Consider the following 24,364-nt stretch of genomic DNA (forward strand, 5'->3'; position numbering starts at 1 on the left):
AATGAGGGGATCACCTGGTTCTTATATAACAATGTTCTTCAATAAAATATTTTAGGCCACACATAATTTAATTTATAGTTCGTCTGTACTTCTGTGTCTTGATAATGTCTGTTTATTAGTATTTACTGAATGTCTAGCATGTTTGTGGATAAATGCGGGAATTTGTGAATAAAGCTTCTATCTATCTCTATCTCTCTCTCTCTTTCTATATATATGTATATATATATATATATATATATATATATATATATATATATATATATATATATATATATATATATATATATATATATATATATATATATATATATATATATAGATATATATATATATATGTATATAGAGAGAGATAGATACATATGTAGACAGATATTTATCATCCTGAGCATACCTTGTAGATAATTTTGTCGCCTACTTCTCTTTAATTTAGTATTTGCAACATTCCTTAAACAGTGCCGGGCTTCCCTTCTTTTATTGAGTCAAATATTACTGTGTGTTTTCATTTAAGCCCACAGTTGTGGCAAAAACTATTTACATACTTTTGTATGTAGGAATATATATGTGGACCCAAGTCACAGATCTATGGATTAGCTGTGGCGATTTGTTAATTATTCATGACAGCATTCAGGATATCGGTTTCTTTCTTTCGCTGTCTGTCCCAAAACCATCAAGCTTGCAGACTGCAGCCGTGTTGGTTTTGTGGTCTGTGATTTCATAAGCTTTCCACATGACGAGCACGAGAGCTGCTGCGCTGATGAATGAAGAAGGCAGTCGCATACAATGAGAGCAAGCTTCAGTCACATCCGCTGGACAAACACGGAACATGACACTCTCACATAAGTAATGAATAACATCACTCGCTGCCGACTCCAGCTATAAATTAGAGATGATTAAACATCATCTATCTCGGCCGCTGTGCTTACCATTCATCTAAATGCTTTCCTAAAGGGTTGTTTTAAAACACTGTCCGGTAGGTTTCTCTTAAATTAAAGCTGCTATTAGAGAGGAAGCCGGCTGTAAACACAACACTGACATATCAGGCTACCGTATAAGGCTGTTACAAAACGGTCACCAGTTTACACATTCAGCAGATACGGAGCAGTGTTTGTGTTTACCACACAGTGGCCTCGAGGCCTGAAAAATGAAGTGAAAGGGCCAATAACTGCACTTCTGCTAATGACCACTTGAGGCTTGTTTCCCAAATTAAATTCCACACCATCAGGCAGAAATAAACACACCAATGGTTTGGTGCTAAAAATATCCTGGTCTCTATAATTATGTACAGATATAATTCTAACTTCCCCCTTCATAAAAACTGCACATGGCTACATTTTTTATTCATCCCCTTCTTAGATTAATGTTTGAAGTTAGGATTAAGATGGGTGCGCTGAATAAGCACAATGAGTTTTAACCACTAGGTTTTGGATAACTGCAGTCACTTAACTAAACATACTGACTGTGTCTGTATGGCTTGTGCTTACTGAAGCATTTCTAATTCTGCTGATTTTTTTGCAAATAACATTAATTAGTTAATATAGGTTAGTGCACCTTTAAGGGTAAATGCAAAGTCATTAATTCTTTACCAACCATAAACTCAAATTTTCTGGCATGCAAACGTCATTGTGTAGCCTCCTTATGTTTGAATCTCAGAATGATTCATTTGCATTTTGTAGCTGTCACATTCATTCAGCTATGTACATCAGACAGGTTACTGCATGCTATCTGTGTATGCATGCAGCAGGTGAGGTGAATATTGTGCCATCCCAGGTTTTCAGAGAGCGGAGGTCCTTATGGAGCAGAGACGTAGTGTGCATCACGTTCTCATACACTGCATACCCCCAGAGTCAAATATAAACCAACATATGACCAACACTGATGCTTTGTTTGTGGATGAATCTCATGATTTTATGGCCACCGTGCTCGGATGATTTTATATAACAGACTTTTACGAGTATGTCTTGCATTTCACTTTTGGCCTGTAGTCAGATTTGCCCACGTGGATGCGAGGAATGCTTGTTGAACCCATTTACAAACTGCAATGTTATTCATAATTCTCCAGCGCAGACAACGCTCAGCTAACCTCTCAGTAAGTATCTCGCTGTGACCCAGCAAGCACCAGTTGCAGTTTTGACACACTGCCCTGACTTACATGAATGAATTAAATGAGTTTGTCCCCTCTTATTGAGTGAAAGACTCAGAAAATGTCATTATTATCCAACCTACACATCTCTCTCCCCATCAAGCTGCTGTACACTTGAGTAGAGAGTTGATGTTTAACTGTAAATCAGGAGTAGTATTTCTGAGAGGGGGTCTTACAGGCATGAGCATGTGTAGACACATCAGAGCCCGGCAAGCAAAAGGCCAGCCAAGTCCACCATATCTAATGTCTTGTAGTTTACATGTTAGGTAAGGAGTGGGTTTGTCAGGGTGGTGTGGGAGGAAAGAAAAGTGGAAACTTCCAGCATATCTCTGTGTATGATGGTACTTATACTTCATACTTGCATAGTGTATAAATTTTGGCAAGGTCATGTTGTTAATCATGTCGTAAACCAACCAGTACTGAACCATGACTATTACACCTGAAGGCACATTTTGCAAAAAGTTGTCTCTGACTACATGCAATACTGACAAAAATGACAAGCTAAGATGCGTGCAAGTAAATGATGATGAAATGATGACAATATACCAGCTGTGCTTCTTCCGACTGGCTGCTAATTGATCAGTGCCTCTGCTTTTGTTTCGCAGTCGAAACAGTTAACAGAGCGAGCCGTGTGTCCTGTCAGGACGGCATCCAGGTACTCACAGGGCACTTCATATATAAACAGTGGTCAGTGTAATATATCGATCACATCAGACATATGTGCTTGATACATTATTGAATTATTACTCGAGTTCTGTTCATGCATAAATGCACAAGTCCATTTTTATATAGTTTAATTACTTTGTAACAGCTTAAAAGACTGATAAAGAGGTCCAGCTCTGTCCTAGACAGTACCCTAGACTCCATAGAGGAGGTGAGTGAGAGGATGATGTTAGCAATGCTGATGTACTTTATAGACAACACCTCCCACCCCCTCCACGAGACTGTGGAGGCCCTGACCAGCAATAGACTTTGTAGGACACACAGGTCGAAGTGTGTAGACAGAGGAAACATGCAACAGTTACTGGCAAAAAAAAAATAACAATAAAACTTGGTCACACTTTCTATTACAGCTCGGTAATAAAGTGGTAATAGTAGGGTAATAAGGCCAAAGCAAGAACATAATAATGTGGTAATTTCTAAGTTATTACCACTCAATTACCAAAGCAATAGTCAGTTATTATCATGGTGGCAACATGGTTAAATTGAGTAAATTACTGTATTTAGCAACAGTAAATAGTAGAAATTGATTTATTTGTATTTATTTATAAATATTTGTTTTTACTTTAAGATTTTTGTAATATAGCCTTAATTTCCCCAGTGTGGGATTAATAAAGTCTATGTCTACGTCTACAGTTAAGTTCAGTGTTTCACACTTTTATTAGCATAGAAAACCTAAAGTTCTACTAAACCAGTTGAACATTGTTTTCTTTTTTGAAATAAAATTTTTGTTTAATGAAATAGTTTCTGCATCACAGGGTTTTTAAGTGAAACTATGAGAGAATTTTAAAATGAAAATGTTTCTTTGGGGAAACCACGAACAGTTCACATGCTGTACTTCATATATTTATACTCACACTTGCATGTCAGAAAACTGAGCGTGGAAGCCAGTACACCAAGTACACCAGGATATTTGATAAATGCTCAAATGAAATGCCTCAATTTGTACATATTTGCAGCAGTTGCTCTTCACAACTTCCTCATCCTTGTCCTTACACCTCACTGCTCTGGGCTCCCGCTCGGCCCCGCTGTTCACCAGTTGCTCGCATGAATAAATGGATGAAAAGCAGGACAGGTAAAACAAACCCACAGTTACAATCTGCTGGGGAAGAAAAAATGCAGACTTGCAGATTCTTCTCACAGACTTTTGTCACGGTGAATGACTGATGACAGTAAACACGATACACATGGCAGCTGAGGCATAAGTGTGTGTTAGCCACGCGCTCAGGACTTGAGCCGTTTCTCTATATATTATTAAGAGGCTGAGAAATACACGAAAACACTGAAGCTCGTCTTGTTTAGCAGACAACTCGTTATTCTTTGATGAGAGTGTTTCATATTGATGACTGTGTTGTGAGTCAGTGATTTGAAGCCAAAGAGGAATAACTTTTATTCCACTTCTTGTTTGGGGAACTTAACAATGACCTTTCGGATGTGCTCACATATATGGTTTAACAGTTAGACTGGATTAGTCACAGATTTAAGAGGTTAAAGACAGATCAGCACAAGCTTTGAAAGAGTGCTGGCTCCAAGTTATAGTTGGATGTCACATCTAATATCATCACATGGACAGTGAAGCTCTATTATTCATGAGATCAATGCTGAGATTCAACCAGGCCTGATATATGGCAACCTGCCCCCCTCCACCCCCTCCGGCTCTTCCCTCAATCCCTCCATTGTGCCTTGTCAATATTTTTCAGAAGATTATTTTTTCTCTTTTCTGCTGATTTCTGCTCATTATGAACATGATAACTGAGGTTGTTCACCTCTAGGGATGACAGAGACCGAAGTGGAAACCAGCGCCTGGCTTGAGTGTGCAAGGAATGTGGAGGAGAATGAGGTGGCAGGGCACAGCATAACAGTGCTGGGTGAATGGAAGACATCAGAAGCATTACCGGGGAAGAATAAACTTGCTGAATTGTACCCACTTTGTAGATAAAGATCAAGTTCCTTTGTTTGAAAAGACAGGTTTGATTTAGAGTTGCATAACTGCAAACGTTTTCTTTTTTTCTTTGAATTTCATTACAAATTAAGGGATTTCACAACTTTGGGAAAAAATAAAGAATATCTTATCCGTCTATCTTACAATGTTCTACATTTATATTACATTAAATAAATCAACAACTCTGTAAAAGTCAGAGTTACTCAGATATTAAAAGAACAATATTATAATTCCTTTCCACAAATACTCCCACGCTCAGCGTTCCACCTACACACAAATATTTGTATCTTTCCATGTGGAAAACACGTGTGCCAGGAGCCAGACTGACAGGAAATATGCCTGCATGCTACAATATGCCTCCAAAGCATCAATGAATATGCCGACCTTTCAGTACAATAATCTCATACCATGTGAAAATATCATCTGGGAAGGCCTGCTGTATCAAATACTATAGAAAATGGCATTAATGCCACACTTGAGTTTTGGCGCTGATAATGGAAACAGCAATGGGATCACACTAGAGGCAACACTCACTGACATGTTGGCCTTTAAGGCTGTGACTGCGCAGTAGTCATCAGTTGTACTCAGTGCTCAGTCTGCACCCATCTACAAACTTATTTAGATGTTGGCAACATTTTTCTGACTCTTTGGTGTCGTTCACAGTTCTGACATTACTTCACTGATAAGATCTGTCTAAAGAAACAGCTGTCAAAGTATTTGAAACCACCTTTGTAGTACAGTAAGTGTCACATTTTGTCGTGATAAAACAACACAAACCAGGGTTCCTCAGCTGGTAATTAACATGTGCTTTAAGCTGTTTTTCATCTATTATGCAAAAATGCTTCATTTAATCAAGCATTTCACCTGAACTATCAGTGAGTCTCAGTTGTCACTATGCAATGTACGCATTTTACCTGATAATCAAAACAAGTATTAAGGTTAAATGTTTAAGGATCAAATTTATTGTTCTGGATTTCTTAGTTTTTTGCATATTTGTCAAACTAACATGTTTCAGATCATCAAACAATTTTAAAATTAGATAAAGATAAGGTGAGCAAATGGAAAAATGCAGTTTTGAAAAACTTTCATTTAGTGAAGGAAAAAGGAAAATCCAGGCATAATTACTGCCAGACCTGATCTCAAAAAGCAATGCATATTGCCACAATCTAAAGTAACTCAAGAACAGATGAGAAGCAAAGTCCTTGACATCTATCAATCTGGAAAGCGCTACAAAGACATTTTTACGGCTTTTGGACTCATTGAACCATAGTGAGAGCCATAATCCACAAATGGAGAAAACGTGGAACAGTGGTGAAGCTTCCCAGGAGTGGCCGACCTACCAAAATTACTCCAAGAGTGCATGGATGACTCAACCAGAAGGTCACAAATGAACACAGAACAACATCTAAAGAACTGCAGGCCTCACTTGTCTCAGTTAAGGTCAAAGTTTATGATTCAACAATAAGAAAGAAACTGAGCAAAAATGGCATCCACAGGAGAGAGTTCCAAAGCAAAAACCGCTGCTGACCAAAAAGATCACACAGGCTCATATTTGCTAAAAAATATTCTGCGGACGGATGAGACAAAGGTTGAACTTTTTGGAAAGTCTGAGTCCCGTCACATCTGGTGTACAACTTTCACAGAAGTTTATAAAAAGGGCATCAAACCAGTGGTGCACTCGAGTTATCCACCAGGACAATGATCCAAAAACTCAAGGAAGTCCACCTTTGAATGATTCAAAAAGCAAAATGAAATGGCGTAGACAATGTTTGGACTTAATCCAGACTGAGATGTTGTGACTTTAAACAGACAGTTCTTACGCTCAAAAACCCCAAAGTTGCATTAATTCCATTATCTTTAATTATCTGAAACATTTAAGTGTGATAAATGTGCAAAAAACTTTGAAATCTAATATGGAAGAAACTAAAAAGAAGGAGAGAGTTGTACTGTATCTTCATGTACAACTACAAATTGAAAGTCACTTCATATTTACTGCAAAATCGCACACATTTTTGCAGACTATTCCTGTGTAAACTGCCGTAATAATCAAGTGTTAACTGGGTTTTATATCAGTATCTTCTACCCATGTTGCCCTTACCCTGAGAACTACAACCCAGAGGCCCTGGGAACTACAACATCAGCATCTCTGTGTGTCAGCGGCCTTGGCTGTGACGCCTCTGAAAGAGTGCGTATGTGGTGGTCTGAGCTTCCTGTGCTTGGACGTACGGGCAGTGATGTCAGCACACAGGCTGCAGCCGTGGTCAGTGAAGTCGGGCTGAGGTTTGGGACTGTGTGGAGCTGCAGCAGCTGGAACAGACTCCCGAGGGAGAGCTGAGAAAGTGGCCACAAACCTCCCCCCAAAGGACTCCAGCCAGAGCCGGAGAGAGGGGACGACCCTGAGTGCAGCATGTTATTAGTGGATGTATTGTGATGCTGCTCTCTCTTTGTGCGCCACATTGTTCTGCGTAGTCGCTAAAATCATCTTGTCTCTGTTTGACCGTGTGTGTGTGCAGCATTGCGCACAGGAAGCAGTGGTGACGCTGTCACACCGCCCACCATAGATATTACAATGGAAGGCACGAGAAACTCAGCAACCCTACACACCTTCTGCCCTCCAACACACACATGGAAAACTACCGTAGAGCTGTGCTGTGGTTGTACTGGCCAGCTGGTGGGTATATTCACTAACGTGGCTCAATAAAGGCTGAGTCAGGACGCGTTCATCTTTGTATATGTGTGTGTGTGTGTTTGAGGACAGTGAAGGGATGATGGCAAAGCAAAGTGGTGTACACACTCGCATGCGTCTCTCTTGACACGTGTGAGGATAAACATTGATTTACTTGACTGACGTTAACACCCTGTTGAGTAAACAGACACCCTAACACACACAACTGCGACAACGTACGACAGCCCCTGCACCTCCAGTCCATCTAAAGCCATCTGGTGAGCGACGGAAGGCCCGACAAAGAGCATCAGCTCAGGGTTCAGAGCAGTCTCGCTACATATCTCCAGAACATACGCAACATACCTGTATTGTGGTTTAACGGCCCCTCAATTGTCAACAATGCTCATTGTCATGCTCCATGGGGAAAGAAACGGCAAGACACAGGCCAGATAAAAAAAAAGTTAGCACACTGTCACCTTTAAGGCCAAAGACTGAAATCCACTGTTGCCAAACTTGTGGCTACTTAAAACTGTTTGCTTGCCAAAATGTACATCCTGGCCAGAAATGAGGGCGGTACATTCTCTCCGTCCTGTGCCAGATAAAGTCCAAATGGGGAAGCAGTGACTCGGTACAAAGTCCTTCAACTCCTTTGACACAATATTAGAACACAGTAAAGATGAGGAGAAGAAAAGCCAAAAAGTTATAAATCATAAGTCCACAGTAGTTGGTCAGAGAACGTAATAAACTGCATACAAAAGCCCTAATAACTGTAAAGAGATCTGCTGCAATGACACCTGGCTACAGGTTCTTGTGCTTAGTTCCAAAGTCATGAAATATTAAAACAGTGTTTTAGATTAAATATAACATTATTTTAGATAAAGTACGGTAAAGAGTAAAACATTTACCATCAAGGATGAAGAAGATTAAGTAATACTGCATGACCAACTCAATACTATCTTGAGCTGAAAAGTGAAGCCATTGCAGATGTGCCAAATAATTGCAGTTTGTCTTGTGGCCACTTGAGACTTTCCCCAAAAGCACATGAATCCCCTTTAACTTCCATCATTAAATGCTCAATTTTACAGCATTAAAAAGCAGATTTACAGCCTGGTACAATAAATGTTTGGGCTTCTATGGACAGTTCCCCCTTTTCATGTATGTAGGGGGCTGACACTGTCACATGACTGTCAGCAGATACAGTCATGTGAAAAGATCCATAGGACTTTATACAGTCCTGTGATAAACTAAGTACACCCTTCAAGTTCATGTACAATTAGGAAAAGACTGAACAAGTATGGCCTGTCGGGAAGTGTTACCAGGATACATGGATACAATTTTGTTTTCTGTCATATATTCACTATTACAGTGTTGAATCTTTGTATTTAATTTTGCCAAAGCTCATCTTCACCAATGTCCAAGCAATCCCTGTGAGCCAAAAAACAGTATTTAGACTTTCTTGTCAAGGAGAGGGGAAACCCTTTGTATTTTATCCTGGTACACAGCACAGAAGAACCACCCACCACCTGCTGTTTAAATGTTTAGTTTGTGAGGGGCAGCTGATCAGAAGAAAACTGGCTCAAAGTAGCTGTAAAATGGTTTGTTTTGGACCGTGGCTGCACTAAGGCTCAGGTAAGGATAAGGATTACTTATGATTATTTAAGTAAAGTACAAAAATTTAAAAAAATGGAGGGTAAAATGAGCATAACAGGTTCCTTTAATCAAAACAAGATTGATGTGGTGTATACTTTCTTTTCCTGTTTACCAGTTGAAACGTTGTTGTGGTTATTGCTGCACTAATCAGTCATGATTTCATCTGAACAGTTTATATACTAGTTTCCTCTGACAACTACAAACAACGAACTGAACCAGCGTCTCAATAAAAACAGTGATTTGCAGTGAGCCGCAGGCAGGGAGATTACAAAAGCCTCAATATGAAAACAGCTTATTGAGGCAAAAAAATACTCTGAGGGGAAAAAATGTTAAAAACTCTCACATGAATGGCCCAGTGGGATTTTGTAATAGTGTGAAGCAAGCATAATTTTAGTATCTTCCCCACCTCCCAGGCAAAAGCTGATCAAAACACTGAGTTTTGGACGTCATGATTACATGAGAGAATGTGTGTCGGCGCACTGTGTGCAGCTCTTGCGTGTGTTCCAAAAATTCTAAGAATTTTGTTTTTACTCCTCATAAATTCCTGAACAAATGTGATCGGATGCGTAAATCGGTTTGTGAGCGCTTGTGATGTGTACACTGACAGCCACAGTGAAACAGTGCAGAGTGGGCAGTGGTAATATTATGCATCAGAAACCCGGGAGGCAAAGGAGTGCGTGCCTAAACCCTGGTCGCATTATATGTCCTTCTTGTTCTCTACGGCAAACTCGTCACACGAACTACGATCATTGTGCTTTCTAAATTTGTACTTCTCTTAAATTTAAATGTATAATTTACAATCAAACAATTAATTTAACTGATCATCGGTACATGTGACCGCCTCTGCAAATGGAGAGGTTTTGGCAGTTTGCAGGTTTGATGCATTCAGGTGTGTTAACACAATGCCACTTCATGAAAAGTTCATGACAGATAAAAGTGGAGATGTTTGTCCGTTGCAACCACGGGACCTGATCGTCTTGCAGTCACTGAGTCGACCACGATATCCTCTGTATAACAAAGTATTCTAGAGTCACATGTGACGCCATGTGTCATGCAACAGAACAACGGTCCCAAGCAAAGCAGCATCAACAGAATGGCTGAGAAAGAAAAGAAGTCTTTATTCAATGCTCCAGCTCAGCCAATTAAATGTTATTAAATGTTATGCAAATATCCTGAGAGTTCATCATCCAAATGCAAGAAATGGTGATCATTTAGGTGAGTAACCAACCTGTTGTATACAAACAAAGTTACCACTGCCAATTAAAACTAACTAGCTTACTTCATAATGATTGGTTATTGTTGCTATGGCAACTGTGCAAGTAAAGATATCTCCCAAACGTTAGGAAAGCTCACCGTCAGACTCTGAAGCAACACATCTGTTGCTTCTGTGTGAATCCTGCTAAGAGTATCAGATTGCCTCAAACAAAGGATTTCCAACTACATTTATACTCTTAAAACCAGCAGTTACTCTGGTCTTAATGAGGACTTTGACGCCTCATGTTCTTGGACCTAAATATTTTTGTAATGTTATTTTTATCACCAACAGTGCTGTAGTTTCAGTGTATTTGTCTATTTTATTACTTTCTTGGGTCCACACTACACTGCATTAGACAAGTGTTTTTAAGAGTATGTCATTGGGCTTGGTAATTCCTGACTGATGCCCTTAAAGGCAGATATGCTGTACTCACCTCTGCAGAAATGGGGCATATACTTGTAGTGTTGCGGGCCTGTGATGAGTGAAGCTGTAATTGCTCTGTTGGTATTTTTGTGCCTCTACACCCTGAGGAAGGAACAGGCTGATATGCACTGAGGTATTTTAAATGTCTTTAGCCCAGTAAAATAGAGGACTTCTTTTACGTTTCTTTACATTTCTTATTTCCACTGTTCTCTTCCATGAGTGCCAGTGGGTTCAGGTTGAGGGATACCAGCAGAGCTCCAGTTGTTTCCTTTTTTCTAAACTTGAAATACTGTTGAAAAGTATCAGCAGTATAGCTGAAAACATATTTATGTGATCAAAAACTAAGCACTACTGCCTGGAAAACAGCTGGATCACTGCAGTCGCCACTCTGCCAATGAGAATGACAAAGATCCTCAGGGACGAACAGGTTTCTGATAAGTGCAACTTATCAGAAATACATATTTCAGTCCAACTTTAACACCATCTTAGCGTCACTGGATGATGAAAAAAAGTTTTTTTGCATTGATTTCCATTTTAAAATGAGGTCTTTTACACTGATAAGCAGACACAGATGGCACATGGCTGTTTGTTACCCTTTACAGAGGCTTTTTCTTCCATCCATGGCCAGGAAGCTCGAAGAATACTCAACGGGGGGGCTTTCTTTAATGAGTGGAGGTTTTTAGGTCTGACACTTCTTTTGTCCAATTTGCTTAGATTTCTTTGAAGGACATACCGCATGCCACGTTGACATATGGCAGGTTTTTAACTAGTGCTCTCTGGGAATAACCTCGAAATACAATGTTATGCCTGCCAAATTGTTATTATAAAACTGGTCCTTTGATAAGTTTTTGTTATGTATAGATACAACACCGGATGGTTCATACTTCCCTGCTGGAAAAAAGAAAGAAAGAAAAAGAAACAGGTACAAGGACTGGCTTAAAAATGAGCATGAAAAAGCAACCAATGTCCAAAGAAAAGCTCTGGACTTTCAGAAATCCTGGAGAACTATTGCTCAAGACCACTTTTAAAAAGAAATTACAAGAAAGTCCAGCTACTTGGAAGCAAAATATGAAGAAATGACCTTTGCGCAATACTCTGTGATAACATATTGTTCATGGGGACTGACCATACTTTTTCTTTAGTGACATTTTTCTTTTGATAAGCTGCTTTCATAACATACAATATTGCAAGTGTTTTTGGCTAGGTGTGTAAGTTTGTGTGTAATCCCTGATCAAATTTAAATCCCTCCACTTATCTCACCAGTTTTTCCTGTCCTCTGTCCTCTTTAAAAGCAAAGTCAAGCCATGACAGAAAAACGGGTTAAATCCCTCTTCTCTTCTTTCATCTTAACAGCAGACAGATCTCTGAAAGAGGAGGGGAGAAAAAAGAGCGAATGCAGTCAGAGCACAGAGGAGGGAATGTCCTGAAAGTGCCAGTGTGAAGGGTGGAGGGTGGTTGGAGCGTGATGAGGCTGGGTTTACACAGGAACATGCTAGAGGATAAGGCGTGTTCCCTTTGGCAGCACAGTGCAGTGTCAATCCACCGGTGCCATCTGATGCCTGCACTTGTGACGGTGCAACAGCGTGCAGCAGACACTGAGAAAAGATCTGGCAGCTATAAATAGGCTGTGTGCTAAAGAGGCTCGTTGTAAATATAGTGCCCTGGTGTGGTTTCACTTTACACCCCTCCGCCGCCCCGCACCCTCTTGGTCTCAGCCCCAGCTTCTACTGGACTTCTCTTAACAGTTTCATTATGCCAGAGTGCGTCATGAGCGCTGGAAAAAAAGTCTTGAAAACACAGGAAGAAAGGGAGGAAGAAAGAAAGGAAAGACAGGAGCTGGCAGTGATGTTGTTGTGGGACAGATTACGCTCTGTGTGCATGTGTGTGTGTGTGTGTGTGTGTGTGTGTGTCTGTATATGTGTGTGTGTGTGATGTAATGTAACTGAGGCCAGGCTTCCCCAAGTCCTCTGGTGTCTGCAGGTTTGGGAAGCTTCTCAAAAGTACAATAGAACAAGTGTTAAGAGGAATTTGATCCTCTTCTTTAGTCTCTTCTTTTTTTCCTCCCTCCTCTCCTCCCTTCTTGTCTTCTTGCCCCAGTGATTCTCACCTCTTCATCCTTTTGATCCCCCTTTTCTTTTCCTGCTACCTCCCCCCGCCCTCATCTTCCTTCCCTTTCTTCTTCTCTCCTCTTTTCTCATGCCTACACCTTTCTTTTTTCCATTCCCTCCCTCTCTGCTCCAGTCTCCTCTGTTGTCAACCACACACTCTCCCTCATCTCCTTTTCCTGTCTTTTACTTTAATCTATAATTTCATCTCTGCTGTCCTCATTTTTAGTTTGTTCTCTTCTACAAACCTGTTGAGAGGGCGCTTTGCTGGGTGTGGTGTGGTTTGTGTGTAGGCAAACTCTACTCACTGTATCCACTTTGTGTGTGTGTGTGTGTGTGTGTGTGTGTGTGTGTGTGTGTGTGTGTGTGTGTGTGTGTGTGTGTGTGTGTGTGTGTGTGTGTGTGTGTGTAGGTGACTTGCTCCTATCGCATATAAAATCCTTCCTATGACATCACACAGTGACGTCTCTTGACATTCAAATGTCCGCTAAGCCAGCCTGTAAGCAAACAGTGTTGGTGTGTGTGCAGTTAAGCCCTTGCACATCTGGCAAGGATTTTCATGAGTTTTTCCTCTTTGTTCCTTTTTCAGCCTGAACAAGTGACTTCTTTACAAGAGAAAAGTCAGAAACACTCTGTCTCTCAAGCGCATACACACAAATGCACACATACACACTATGTGACGCAACAGCCACTGGTCATGTTCCCAAGGTCCTGTTCTCAGAGCGGACTGACTGGAGGCCTTTGTCTGAGCTCACTTTAAAAATAAAACTGGAGCAGGATTACCACGCATACACACACACACACACAGACTCACACACACCCACCCTCACTCACTCTTTGTGCTTGAACTAAGCCTGACCCGAGGTGGAAAAGGAGCCCTCTGCCAGCTCATGATGCTGTTTAAGTGAAGTTTGTGTGTGTGCTGCCATACTGTATTCATATGCACATTATTCCACTCAGCCTCCTCCTGACAGTGTAATTACGGGCTTGTCCATGTGCACATGAGCACAAACACACACATGCGGCCTCAAACATGATCACACCACCTGTCATTTTGCTGCTGTGCGCGGAAATATGATCTCTAACAAATTATAGGAGCCAGATTAAAACGGCTGAAGAGACTTCCCGGTTTCTGGTCTGATGTTATTTATTGATCTGAAGTAACATCATGAATTTCCTGTCACTTTACGTGCTTACATGCGAGCACTGTCAGCTGAATCACAACATCATCCTGGGATGACCTGATACATGAGTGCTGAGAGTGCATACCCTGTGGCCACAGATACCTTCAAGCAGCGAGTGCCCAGTTCTATAACTGTTTAACCCACAGCCTGACTGCATGTGACCGCCTGCTCCCTATCCCCACTTTCTGGTCTCTCTCACTATACAAATCTATTAAATGCTAACATGCAAAACAAGTAATGATTACAGTCAAGGAAAAAGAAACTCAGTTCAAATGTTTTATGGTTTAGGATATATTTAAAGTCATCTCGGCCTTCCCAAGACATTAAATACCTATCACACTGTTATTCCAGTGTAAAATCCATCAGAAAACCAAGTACACGTTTAATGCTTCCATAGGGATTAAGAGGATAAGAGCAGCCAGTTGCTGCTAATCGAATGCACTCGATTAACTGAACATCAGTCAGTGTGAGCACCTCTTTAACAGCAAATTATTCAGGTATCTCTAACACAATGCAAGGAGAAAAGACATAAGCAATGACATAAGAGAAGCAACCGTGAGGAAAATTATTCATAAGTGGAAAACATTCAAGACAGCTGCCAATCTTCCTAGAACTGGCTGTCCCAGCAAATTCACTCCAAGGTCAGACTGTGCAACACTCAGAGAAACTGCAGAAAACCTAACAGCTACAACTCTACGTACAGGCCTCAGTTAGCACGTTAAATGTAAAAGTTAGTGGGAGTAGAAAGACTGAAGAAGTATAGAAGGGGTCCCAGGAGAAAACTTTTTCTCTCTAAAAGAAACATCAGAGCACGGCTTGGCTGTCCTTAGCTTACTTAAAAAACTTGAGGCTATCATGAAGAAAGGTAAGATACTCACTAACAAGGCCAAAAATTTGCTGTTTCCCTGCCTTCAGTTGTCAAAGGAAATATTTTTAAATTACACGACAAAAGATGCTTTAGAATTTTTTTAATTTGTGATTTTAGAGACAAATACCACAGGTGCGTCCTGTGTCGTTATCCAAGCGAGGCAAATTATCTTTAAAGTACCAGCACTTACACTTCCATCTTTGATGCTCTCACTGGGATTTAAACCCTTCACTGTAGCTTGTTCTGCAAATTGAGAAAGACTGTACTAATAACTCAAGACACACTTCATTAATTAGCTTTGTCTGCTAACTCAGAAATCCCTTCCCTTCTCCAGTAACTTCACTTCTGCAAACACCGCAGCCACAGCTGAATCCTTGCCATCTGAAGATCTTCAAGGGTGCACGTCGCCAACGAGCACAGACAATCACCAATGAGGGCTCTGAGAGCAGATTACCGAAGCTTTGCCACAACAAAAGATAGGAGATATGAACAGACCATAGATCATTTGAATTTTGTCTGAAATTTTTCATTTTGGTATCTTTTATTTACTCATATATCATTTATATAAGTGATCATTCTTTTTTTGGATTATCGTTCATATTCATCTCTTTCTTTAACTCTTAAATTCTGATTCTCCGCCAACTGAAATATCAGTGAATAAGACGCTTCACAAGCATTTTCAATGCTTTCTAGTTCCTCTGGACCTTGCCCCTTACCCTATTTACTTCTGCCCTGGATTCACATTTTATGTGGTCCCTGGCAGGTAGGCTGCTCGGCCAAATCACAAGGCAAACCCTCCTCAGGACACTCAGACACTTTTCTAGGAGGCAGAGAACATCGAGGACATTGGAGGGAGACACCTGCTGAATCAGGCGCTTCTACGCCACAGAGTGTGATGGAAAATGATCCACTAATATCAGCAGCACAGCTATTAGTGTCCTGTACAAACTTACTACCTCCTATAAATACTGTAACCCGGCACACACATGCTGCTCTATAAATGCATCCTCACGCAGTGGCTGTCACACATACCTGATCTGGTTTCAGAGGCACAAACCTTCCCAGCAACACATTATACAAGCAAGCACACTGACCCACACATGCAGGCACACACACACACACACAAACACACTAGCTGGCCATGCCTCTCAGTAGTGTCCCGTTCAGCAGACACTTGAAAGGACACCCTAGAGAGGAGTCCTTTTCACAGTAATAGTGCCGGGCAGCACTTAGCGCGAACCCGGTGGCTCTCTCCCACTGTAGTGAAGGGGATGAGGGTTCTCAATTCCACAGCAGCCCACTCTTCTCTTCCCACTGAGTGGGAGAAGAAGAGTCTTTCATGGGCACAGTACTCCACCGGCTGTACACTCCAAAGCACTCACTCACCTGTCGTCCACTATGGAGTGCGAGATCTCAAATTTGAGTGAACAAGCAAGTGGGAATTGCTGATGAGTGTGAAATATTTCTGATTATATTCAGATGGTTCACACTCAAAACGCTGGAAACTCAGCTGCCACAGCAGAATGAAAACATTAAAAAAGGCTCTCCACACACAGATGAGTGATAAATTAAAGTAAATATACAAAATAGGGTTTAAGTGCATGGATAACATCAGTGTTTCTTGGAATAAACGCTACAAGTTTGCAAAACACTTCTTAAGGCATGAATAATCCCTTCAAGAAGATATTTTTTTTTGTCTGGTGTTTTGGGACTTGAGCGCTATCTCAAGTCCCATCCATACACAAATCAGTTCGCTCATCGCCCATCCTTTTGTGGCCGATATTAATGCGAACTCTGATGTTTATTTTTCAACAAAAACTGCTGCAATACTGTTGCAATGAACTTTCAAATTGTTGCTTCAGAGATGGGGACCACATCTGCAACCCCTCGTGGTCAAACGCAGGTCAAGGCATCATTTGTGACCTACCCAAGGGAGCAAGAAAACAGAAATAAGATTTGTGCAAATGTTTAATGTGTTAAAAATATTTTTTGGATTCACCTATTCTTAATGCAGCCGTTCACACCAACCGCGTAATTTCGACGGACGAATCTGCGGCATTTATTTTTCTCAAATCAGACTCGATTTTTCGAATCCAAATACACAAATCTGACCAATCAGATCACTACATTTGTCAAGAAGTGCACTCATACCTCCAAATGTGCTCTGGTTCTGATTACACAATGTTATACAAATAGTAAAATAATTCTATTTTACCTCAGACACACAGTTAAATGTTGCTGCGGGTCGACTGGCTCGTTGAAATGATTCGTCTGCCTCCTCAGACGTGGTCCCAACTCTGCCAACACAAGCTCAAACTGCCACACTGACATCCTGAAGTAAGTTTCAAGCCAGTTGTGATACAGCTTCAACTCGTGGATCAAACCATGAAATTTATCCTTGTCGTGAGAATCAGATGAACCAAGATTCTCAGTTTCTTCACTTTCTTGTTTAGAAACATCAGAACCTGCTGGTGTGTGAAGGTCTTTAGTCTGTCTGCCATCATTTTGTGACTGAACTGAGTCAACTTGGTAATCTGCTTGTGATAATGCAACGGAATACAACCAACATACAGCTCAGCCACTTGTGTCGCATCCCAAAGAAACACAGATAGGTAAATACTGCTCAGCAAGTGAAATTTCATATACTAGGAATTTTAAACTTGCATGCAATGTGATGTTGGCGCTGCAGCAGGCTGGTGACCTGTCCAGGGTGCACCCCACTCACCGTGTGACAGCTGGGATAGGCTCCTCCGCTGGGGTTGTCCCAGCTGTACTGTTTAAAGTTTTTGGGGTCAGAAATCAGATCTTTGTGGCTCAATTCACAGAGAACAGTGATTATTGAAGGAGCAGCACAGGTCAGTCAATCCCAGCCTGGACACAAAGAAAAATCTACCAAAGCTCACAAAACGGATATTTCTGACTTGTTGCCCTTAGTAATTTGTTTCTCCACACTGCACTGCTACACCCAATTTAGGGGTTCCCAACCTGCCAAACACTACTTTAACCCCTGCAGACATTTACATTAAAAATGCTCCAGAACGCAACACACCACCAATGGTCAACACTCCAGACTGGAGTTAGTAGAGGCAAAGCCCTTCAGCTAACAGCTAACAGCTGCCTGTGAATCAAAGTGTCCAGACCCCTAAGTTTCAGTGTTTATAACATTTTAAAAGATTAATTAGAATTGTAAAAGCCCAAGAAGGAACAAGAGTTCAAAATTAGCAGTAGCTAAAAACTTAAATAGATTAAAAACAAAAACATTTGTTTTCCTGTAGATTTGTTATGAAGGGAAAATTAGCTAAAGACACCAAACCTGTGTTTGTAGCAGCCTGTAATCATGGTTTCATATTGACCTTAAGGAGGTCTTGATAGGGACTGAGCTGCTTTTGGAGACAGCCTCAAATGCTCATTTTGCTTTTTGAATTTCCCGTTTGTCAAGTTTTTGCACAGAAACACCTTTAGGATGAACAGCGACCACAGTAATCGAGGCAGAATATTGCTGCTTATAATAATACAGTGAGATGGTTAACAATCAAATATGGCTGTCCACATACTTTCGTAAATACGCGGCGCCTTCAACCCCTATCAGAGTAAATCCTGTTGTCTCTTCGCCAGCTTACTCTGTGTTGTCTAAACACAGTAGAGTGTCGACCCTCACTTTACCCTCACAGTGGAAAAATTACCCTGACAGCCTGTGGATCTGAAATGAACAGGCAGTGTGAGGGTGAGAGGAGCTGTGGTGAACGCCCACCTCTCATCTCTAAAGCACTTATTTGAGGTAGATGAGATACAGTCTTTTATTAGCTTATCTTTCCCCCTCTCCGTCTTTCTCTCTCTCTCACTCCTGCCGAACACACTGCGGATATTCTGTGGTATTCCCGCGAGAGCTTGCCAGCTAAGCATCGCCAGTGGAATTCATCACTCATGATTTGGCACAGCCAGGATCACAGAATTCCCTGTTGCTCAGTCACAACGTAATTTCAGCTCATCCGAGTGGATATCTGGGATATCTGAGAACGTCGGGCTGTGTGTGTACGCGAGTGTGCTCCTTGGCCAAAGATCTAGACAGGATGAGCCTAATACTAAGCTTTTAGGAATTAGGAAGACAGTTCCTGGGATGCCTAGGATTCCTTCCGGAAACTTTGCTGTCTGAAATAGAAGGTGAATTTGGGTCCAATGTGTGTGTGTATGCATCTGTAGCCAAGTGAGCGAAATTTACAGCAACAAACTCCCCCTTTCTCTCTTCCTTTTGAGGCCAGAGCCGGCTGTATCCACTCACGAGACTAGAATTATGGGACAGTTATTTGGAAAAGCCTATTATGGTATGAGGACACATCCACTCCCACACACACAAACACACTCAGAGACAGAGACGGTTACAACATCCCAGGTGATAGGAATCAGGCTGTTCCAGTGTTATCAGCCCAGAATGTGATGATGCTGTGGATTCCTAAGATACCTAAGTGGTCAGGTTTATTCCCCACTATAGACGGATGTTGCAGACAATTACCTAAGAGCAGCCCAGAGTGCAATAAAACAAAATCTATGCTTCACTAGTTTCCTCTGCATGAAGTCATACAGGGGAAAAAAGAAACAGGTTCACAGATGAAAGGAATTCAGAGGAAAAATGAAGAGAGACAGAGGATAAACCAGAATCTATCGGGGTAGTGACACACAAACCAGCAATGCTCACAGGCTTTCTTTGTCCCCATTACTACCACAGCTATTAGTTCAGAACCCATTTACGGTGTTGACATCACGAGTGTTTATTTAGTTATTTCGGGGCAAACTACCAAACGATGCCTTAAAGCATGACTCCAGCTGATTGGAACTTCTTATTGTCATCTTATTTTTGTATCTGTGGTCATCCTAATGAACAAAACAAATAATATTTTATATTCAGTGTTTTCTGAACATGATATCATTTAAAAAAATTAAAGTTTGCTGGAACAGCTGTGAGATAATACAATATTTTACCACAATTTTGCATAAACTTTGCGTTCTGTTCTAAATTTCTTTTGCTAAGCTCTGGGGTACGTCGCGACTGCTTGTGTGTCCCACATAGAGACTGTATATAAAAGATAAATGTAACCACATCACCGAAAAAAATCTTGAGTTGGCCGGTGGTGGCGACCTGAGTTAGCAGCTAAGGAAAGCTATCTAATTAGTCTAATGTAATTAAACTAATTAACATAGGAGCAATGTTAGTTAACTAAAAAACAACCAGGCAAATTATTTGTCAGATAATTATATTTAATGTACAAATACAGAAACATCCCATTAAATGATTCAAAATAGCAGAAGGGTTGCCTTGGCAGCTAACATCATCCACATTCACAGCAGCTACACTCCTGATAATGTCTGTTGTCCAGTTTTGGTGAGCTTGTATAAAATGTATCCTAGTTTCTTGTTTTTAGCTCCCAGGAGTGGAACCTGGTGTGGTCTTCTGCTGTTGTATCCCGTCTCTATTGTGTTTTTAGAGATGCTCTTCTTCATATCTTGGTTGTAACAAGTGGTCATTTGAGTTACTGTTGACAGCTGGACTCATTCTCCCCTGACCTCTGACATCACCCAGAGAACTGCTGCTCACTGGAGACCACAGAGGCACAGCTTGTGGGACAATAATGAGGTTTAGATGCGCCGTTATGGTCACCAGGACACACTCCATCACTTGTGCGCACATACCAAACACACCACAGTTATTTTACATGTTTTTTTTTACATGTCCATTTGTCAAATTCTGACAAAAGGGCAAATTAAAATATGCCTCACATTCACAGACTGTCACGTCCTTGACTCTTTCATTTTTAACGTCAACATATTATTTTTTTCCTGTTCTTGTTTTTTCTTTTTAATATTAAAAAACCCACAAACTTACATTTTCAGTTCCAGAATGAACTGGAAAGAATTCCCCAGTCAGCAGTTCCCACAGCTCACCTACAGCAGCCCATGAGGGACAATAGGCACATTTAGATATGAATAGCTGGCAGCCTACTGAGAGCATTTGAACAGGATGAAGAGATGGCCACAATTTTATTAGATTCACAGTCACAATGAGAACCTTCAGTCATTTCTGCTCCTTCGTCCCTGCCGACTATCTAATATCTGTGATAATACCACCTCAAACTGTCTCTCGACTGCACTGGGAGCCTACATAATTCATGGCTTCCTCCTTGAGATTTGAACACATTCAACTCTACAGTGAAGCAAACACACTAACCCACAGAACTGCACCAATATTGAGGTCATTTTGTTTTTCCTTAATAAATGGGCAGTGGCTTGTGATGAATGCTTGGATCTCAAAATGACCTAGTGATCATCTATTGTGTGTATTTGTGTGTGTGATATCTGTCACTTGGAGGCTCCAAGCACTATTATAACGAGCATACGGTTGGCGTCACATGCACAGCTCATATTAACCCTTCAGCTCTTTTCTGGATCTTCTGTGTGGACGTATAAGACTGTGTGTTTCTGCCTGTTTTTTTGTTTTTTTGTGTACTTACAGCCATGTCCGTGTATGCATGTGAGGGTGCTCATCCATATAAAAGCAACAGTAAGTGTTTTACTCATGTTTTAATGTCTGATTATGAGCAGTGACTCAAGGAAAGAATGAGGCAAAGTCTCTGGCTCAGAGCTACGACTTGAGCGCCGTCTCGTTTATCCTCATCTAGCCTCATCATCCGTCTTTATCAAGCCCGCACCCTCCGGTCGCTGTCCTAAACTTTCTGCAGTCAGTGCCCTGAGACAACTCAGCCAAGCACCCAGAAAACTCCCTCAAACTCCCACAGCCGCTCAATAAGGACCATTCATAGCCCACACTATAGGAAGTAACAGAACAGAACATTGTGCTGACACACATTTACGCCAATGTAAGGGTGAGCCAGAGGTGAGCAAGAAACCCCCAAGAAGTGCAAATCTAATTTCACACAGAAACACACTGACAGGGCGAGGGAAAGAAAAATGACACAGTGAGAAGCTTCAAATGTAGCTTTCACCTCTGAAGAACTGCAGCCAAACATCCCAACAATCCCACACTCCTCCTCCTCCTCCTCCTCCTTGCTCGATCCCCTTTCTCCTGCGAGAACAAGATCCATGAGTGGCTCCAGCAGATATCTAACCTGGCAAGCATATGTATGCCTGTGTGTCACTGTGTGTGTGTGTGTGTGTGCGCGCGCATGTTCCTCGGGCCGTCCCACGGGGGATACGTGCGTCTCGTCTGTGAGTCACAGGCAGGGTCTGTGTCTGTGTGCGAGTCCGTCAGAAGACATCAGCATCAACATCCTTAGTTCACCTCAGGCAGACACACACACACACACACACGCATTGTACATCGTCAAACCTCCCCAGGGCTATGTGCAATCCCCCCCACCCCACATCCCCTCAGGCTGAAACCTCAGTCTCTCCGTTTGCTGTCGATGTCAAACTGGCCATTCGCTCACACTGGACAAAGGCGTACCATATGCCTGCCTGCCTGGAAAACACTGGATGAGATACTCAACACAAACAGACATACATTTTTCACCACAGGATGACTGCTTTTTTCTTTTTCTTTTTTTAGCTTTGACCCTAAATAAGTGCAATTATTAATTTTCTTATTAATTTTTTTTTTTTAAATCTTCCCACAAAAGTTGTTTTGTTGCTGCAAGAAAATGAAAGAAACTCTTAAAGGTAACCAAAAAAACATTTCATTCAAGAAAATGAAAGAAGTGCCATAAAAATGTCTTACTTTCAAATTGTTGCATAGGTTTGTCTTAGATTAGATTTGTTTCTTTTTAAGGATGTGTAACGCAATAGCACTCGTATACAATTAGTTTTTTCATTTGCTCAACTTTAAGTGTAACGATTCCCCATTTTCAAAAGAGAGACAACATAGATATAAAAGAAAAAGAAGGAACGAGGTAAGCGGGTCAACACTGAGACCAAAACCAAAGAAATAGACAGAAAGAAGCGCTGTGAGACAAACAGGCAGACAGGTAGGATTTGGAAAGCGCTGAAACAGACACAGACAGACAAACGAAAACAGAAAAAGGGACCGAGAGACAGACGCAGACTGAGAGGCTGACAGTGGAGTGGACGGCAGGGCTTCACTCTGCACGAGTGCTCCAGGGAGGCTCTCGGCGCTGAGAGTCATTATCGTTCTATGACACAGATGAATAGTGCATTAGCATAAGGGAGGGCCTGACATGACACATGACAGACACAACGCCCTTTCGCTCCGTCACCTTTTCACTTCCTCCCACCAAAAGGAAGAGTTTTCTTTTTTTGGCTCGTTTACATATAATATAAATATGAGTGCATGATTTTAACTACCACAGCAAAAGTTCACTGCGTTAAAATGCCATTCTACCTAATAATACCGCATGAGACAGTTGCTGATAAAATGTGTGTGTGTGTTTGCCCTGACAAATAAAAGAGAATATAACAACTCTGCAGTGCCTCACTACACAGCGAGTGTTTGGTAAGAGCCTCTGAATAGACTCGTGGCCTTGTTTGGAGTGTGCCTCATTCTGGTGTGTTGTTTAATGAAGAGCCTCTCAGAAAATATACATACACACACACACACACATACACACACACACACTACAAATGGTATCAATGGTTTTGCAGCACATGGAAAAATGAGTGCATGTTTGGTGGGTGAGAGCAGCATCCCAAGGTCTTCCATCCGTTCATTGTTCTCCGTTCTTGTTAATAATTTCCAGTGTTTATATGTCCGTGACTATTCCTGGCATGTAATCAGGAGTTTTGTGGAGACAGGCCTGTGCGTAGGGGAAAGTCTCTTACTCTGGCTAAGCTTTTCAGCTCCCTCTCTGTAACTCTGCTGACTGAGTGGAAGTCGCTTCTTGGCTTCTTCCTCATCTTTGTTGACTCACCGGGTAGGCAGCGTGTATGTCCACAAAAATAGCAGGGGGATCCTTTGTGCGTATGAGGTGTCCTCCTAATGTGATGGCACAGTGCCATTTAAGCACCTTACCATTGGTAAACACAGGGATTGCCTGGCCTATCCATCCGGTAATAAGTGGATCAACGTGTGTCCAAGAGCCCAGGCTGCCACTAACTACTGTCCTAATTGGATTAGTGAGTGTGACTCTGTGTGTGTGTGTGTGTGTGTGTGTGTGTGTGTGTGTGTGTGTGTGTGTGTGAGAGAGAGAGAGAGAGAGACAGAGGGTTTCCCCAGCTTACCGTGTCCCAGGTGTGTATAGTAAAGCTGCTGGAGTTAGACGCGCGTGTGACGTCATTCTCTAAGAGAGCCATCCGGTCACCACTGTGACCCAGTGGCAGGTTTTGTTCCTTATCACCTGGCAACGTCAGGCAGGAGATTCCATCAGCACACATGACGTCATTGAGCGAGAGGTGGAAACACAGGGGAGGAAAAGGCGGGCATTACCTGACAATATCCAACTGAGCAGGG

Source organism: Oreochromis aureus, linkage group 11, assembly GCF_013358895.1.
Source record: "Oreochromis aureus strain Israel breed Guangdong linkage group 11, ZZ_aureus, whole genome shotgun sequence".
Classification (NCBI taxonomy): Eukaryota; Metazoa; Chordata; class Actinopteri; order Cichliformes; family Cichlidae; genus Oreochromis; species Oreochromis aureus.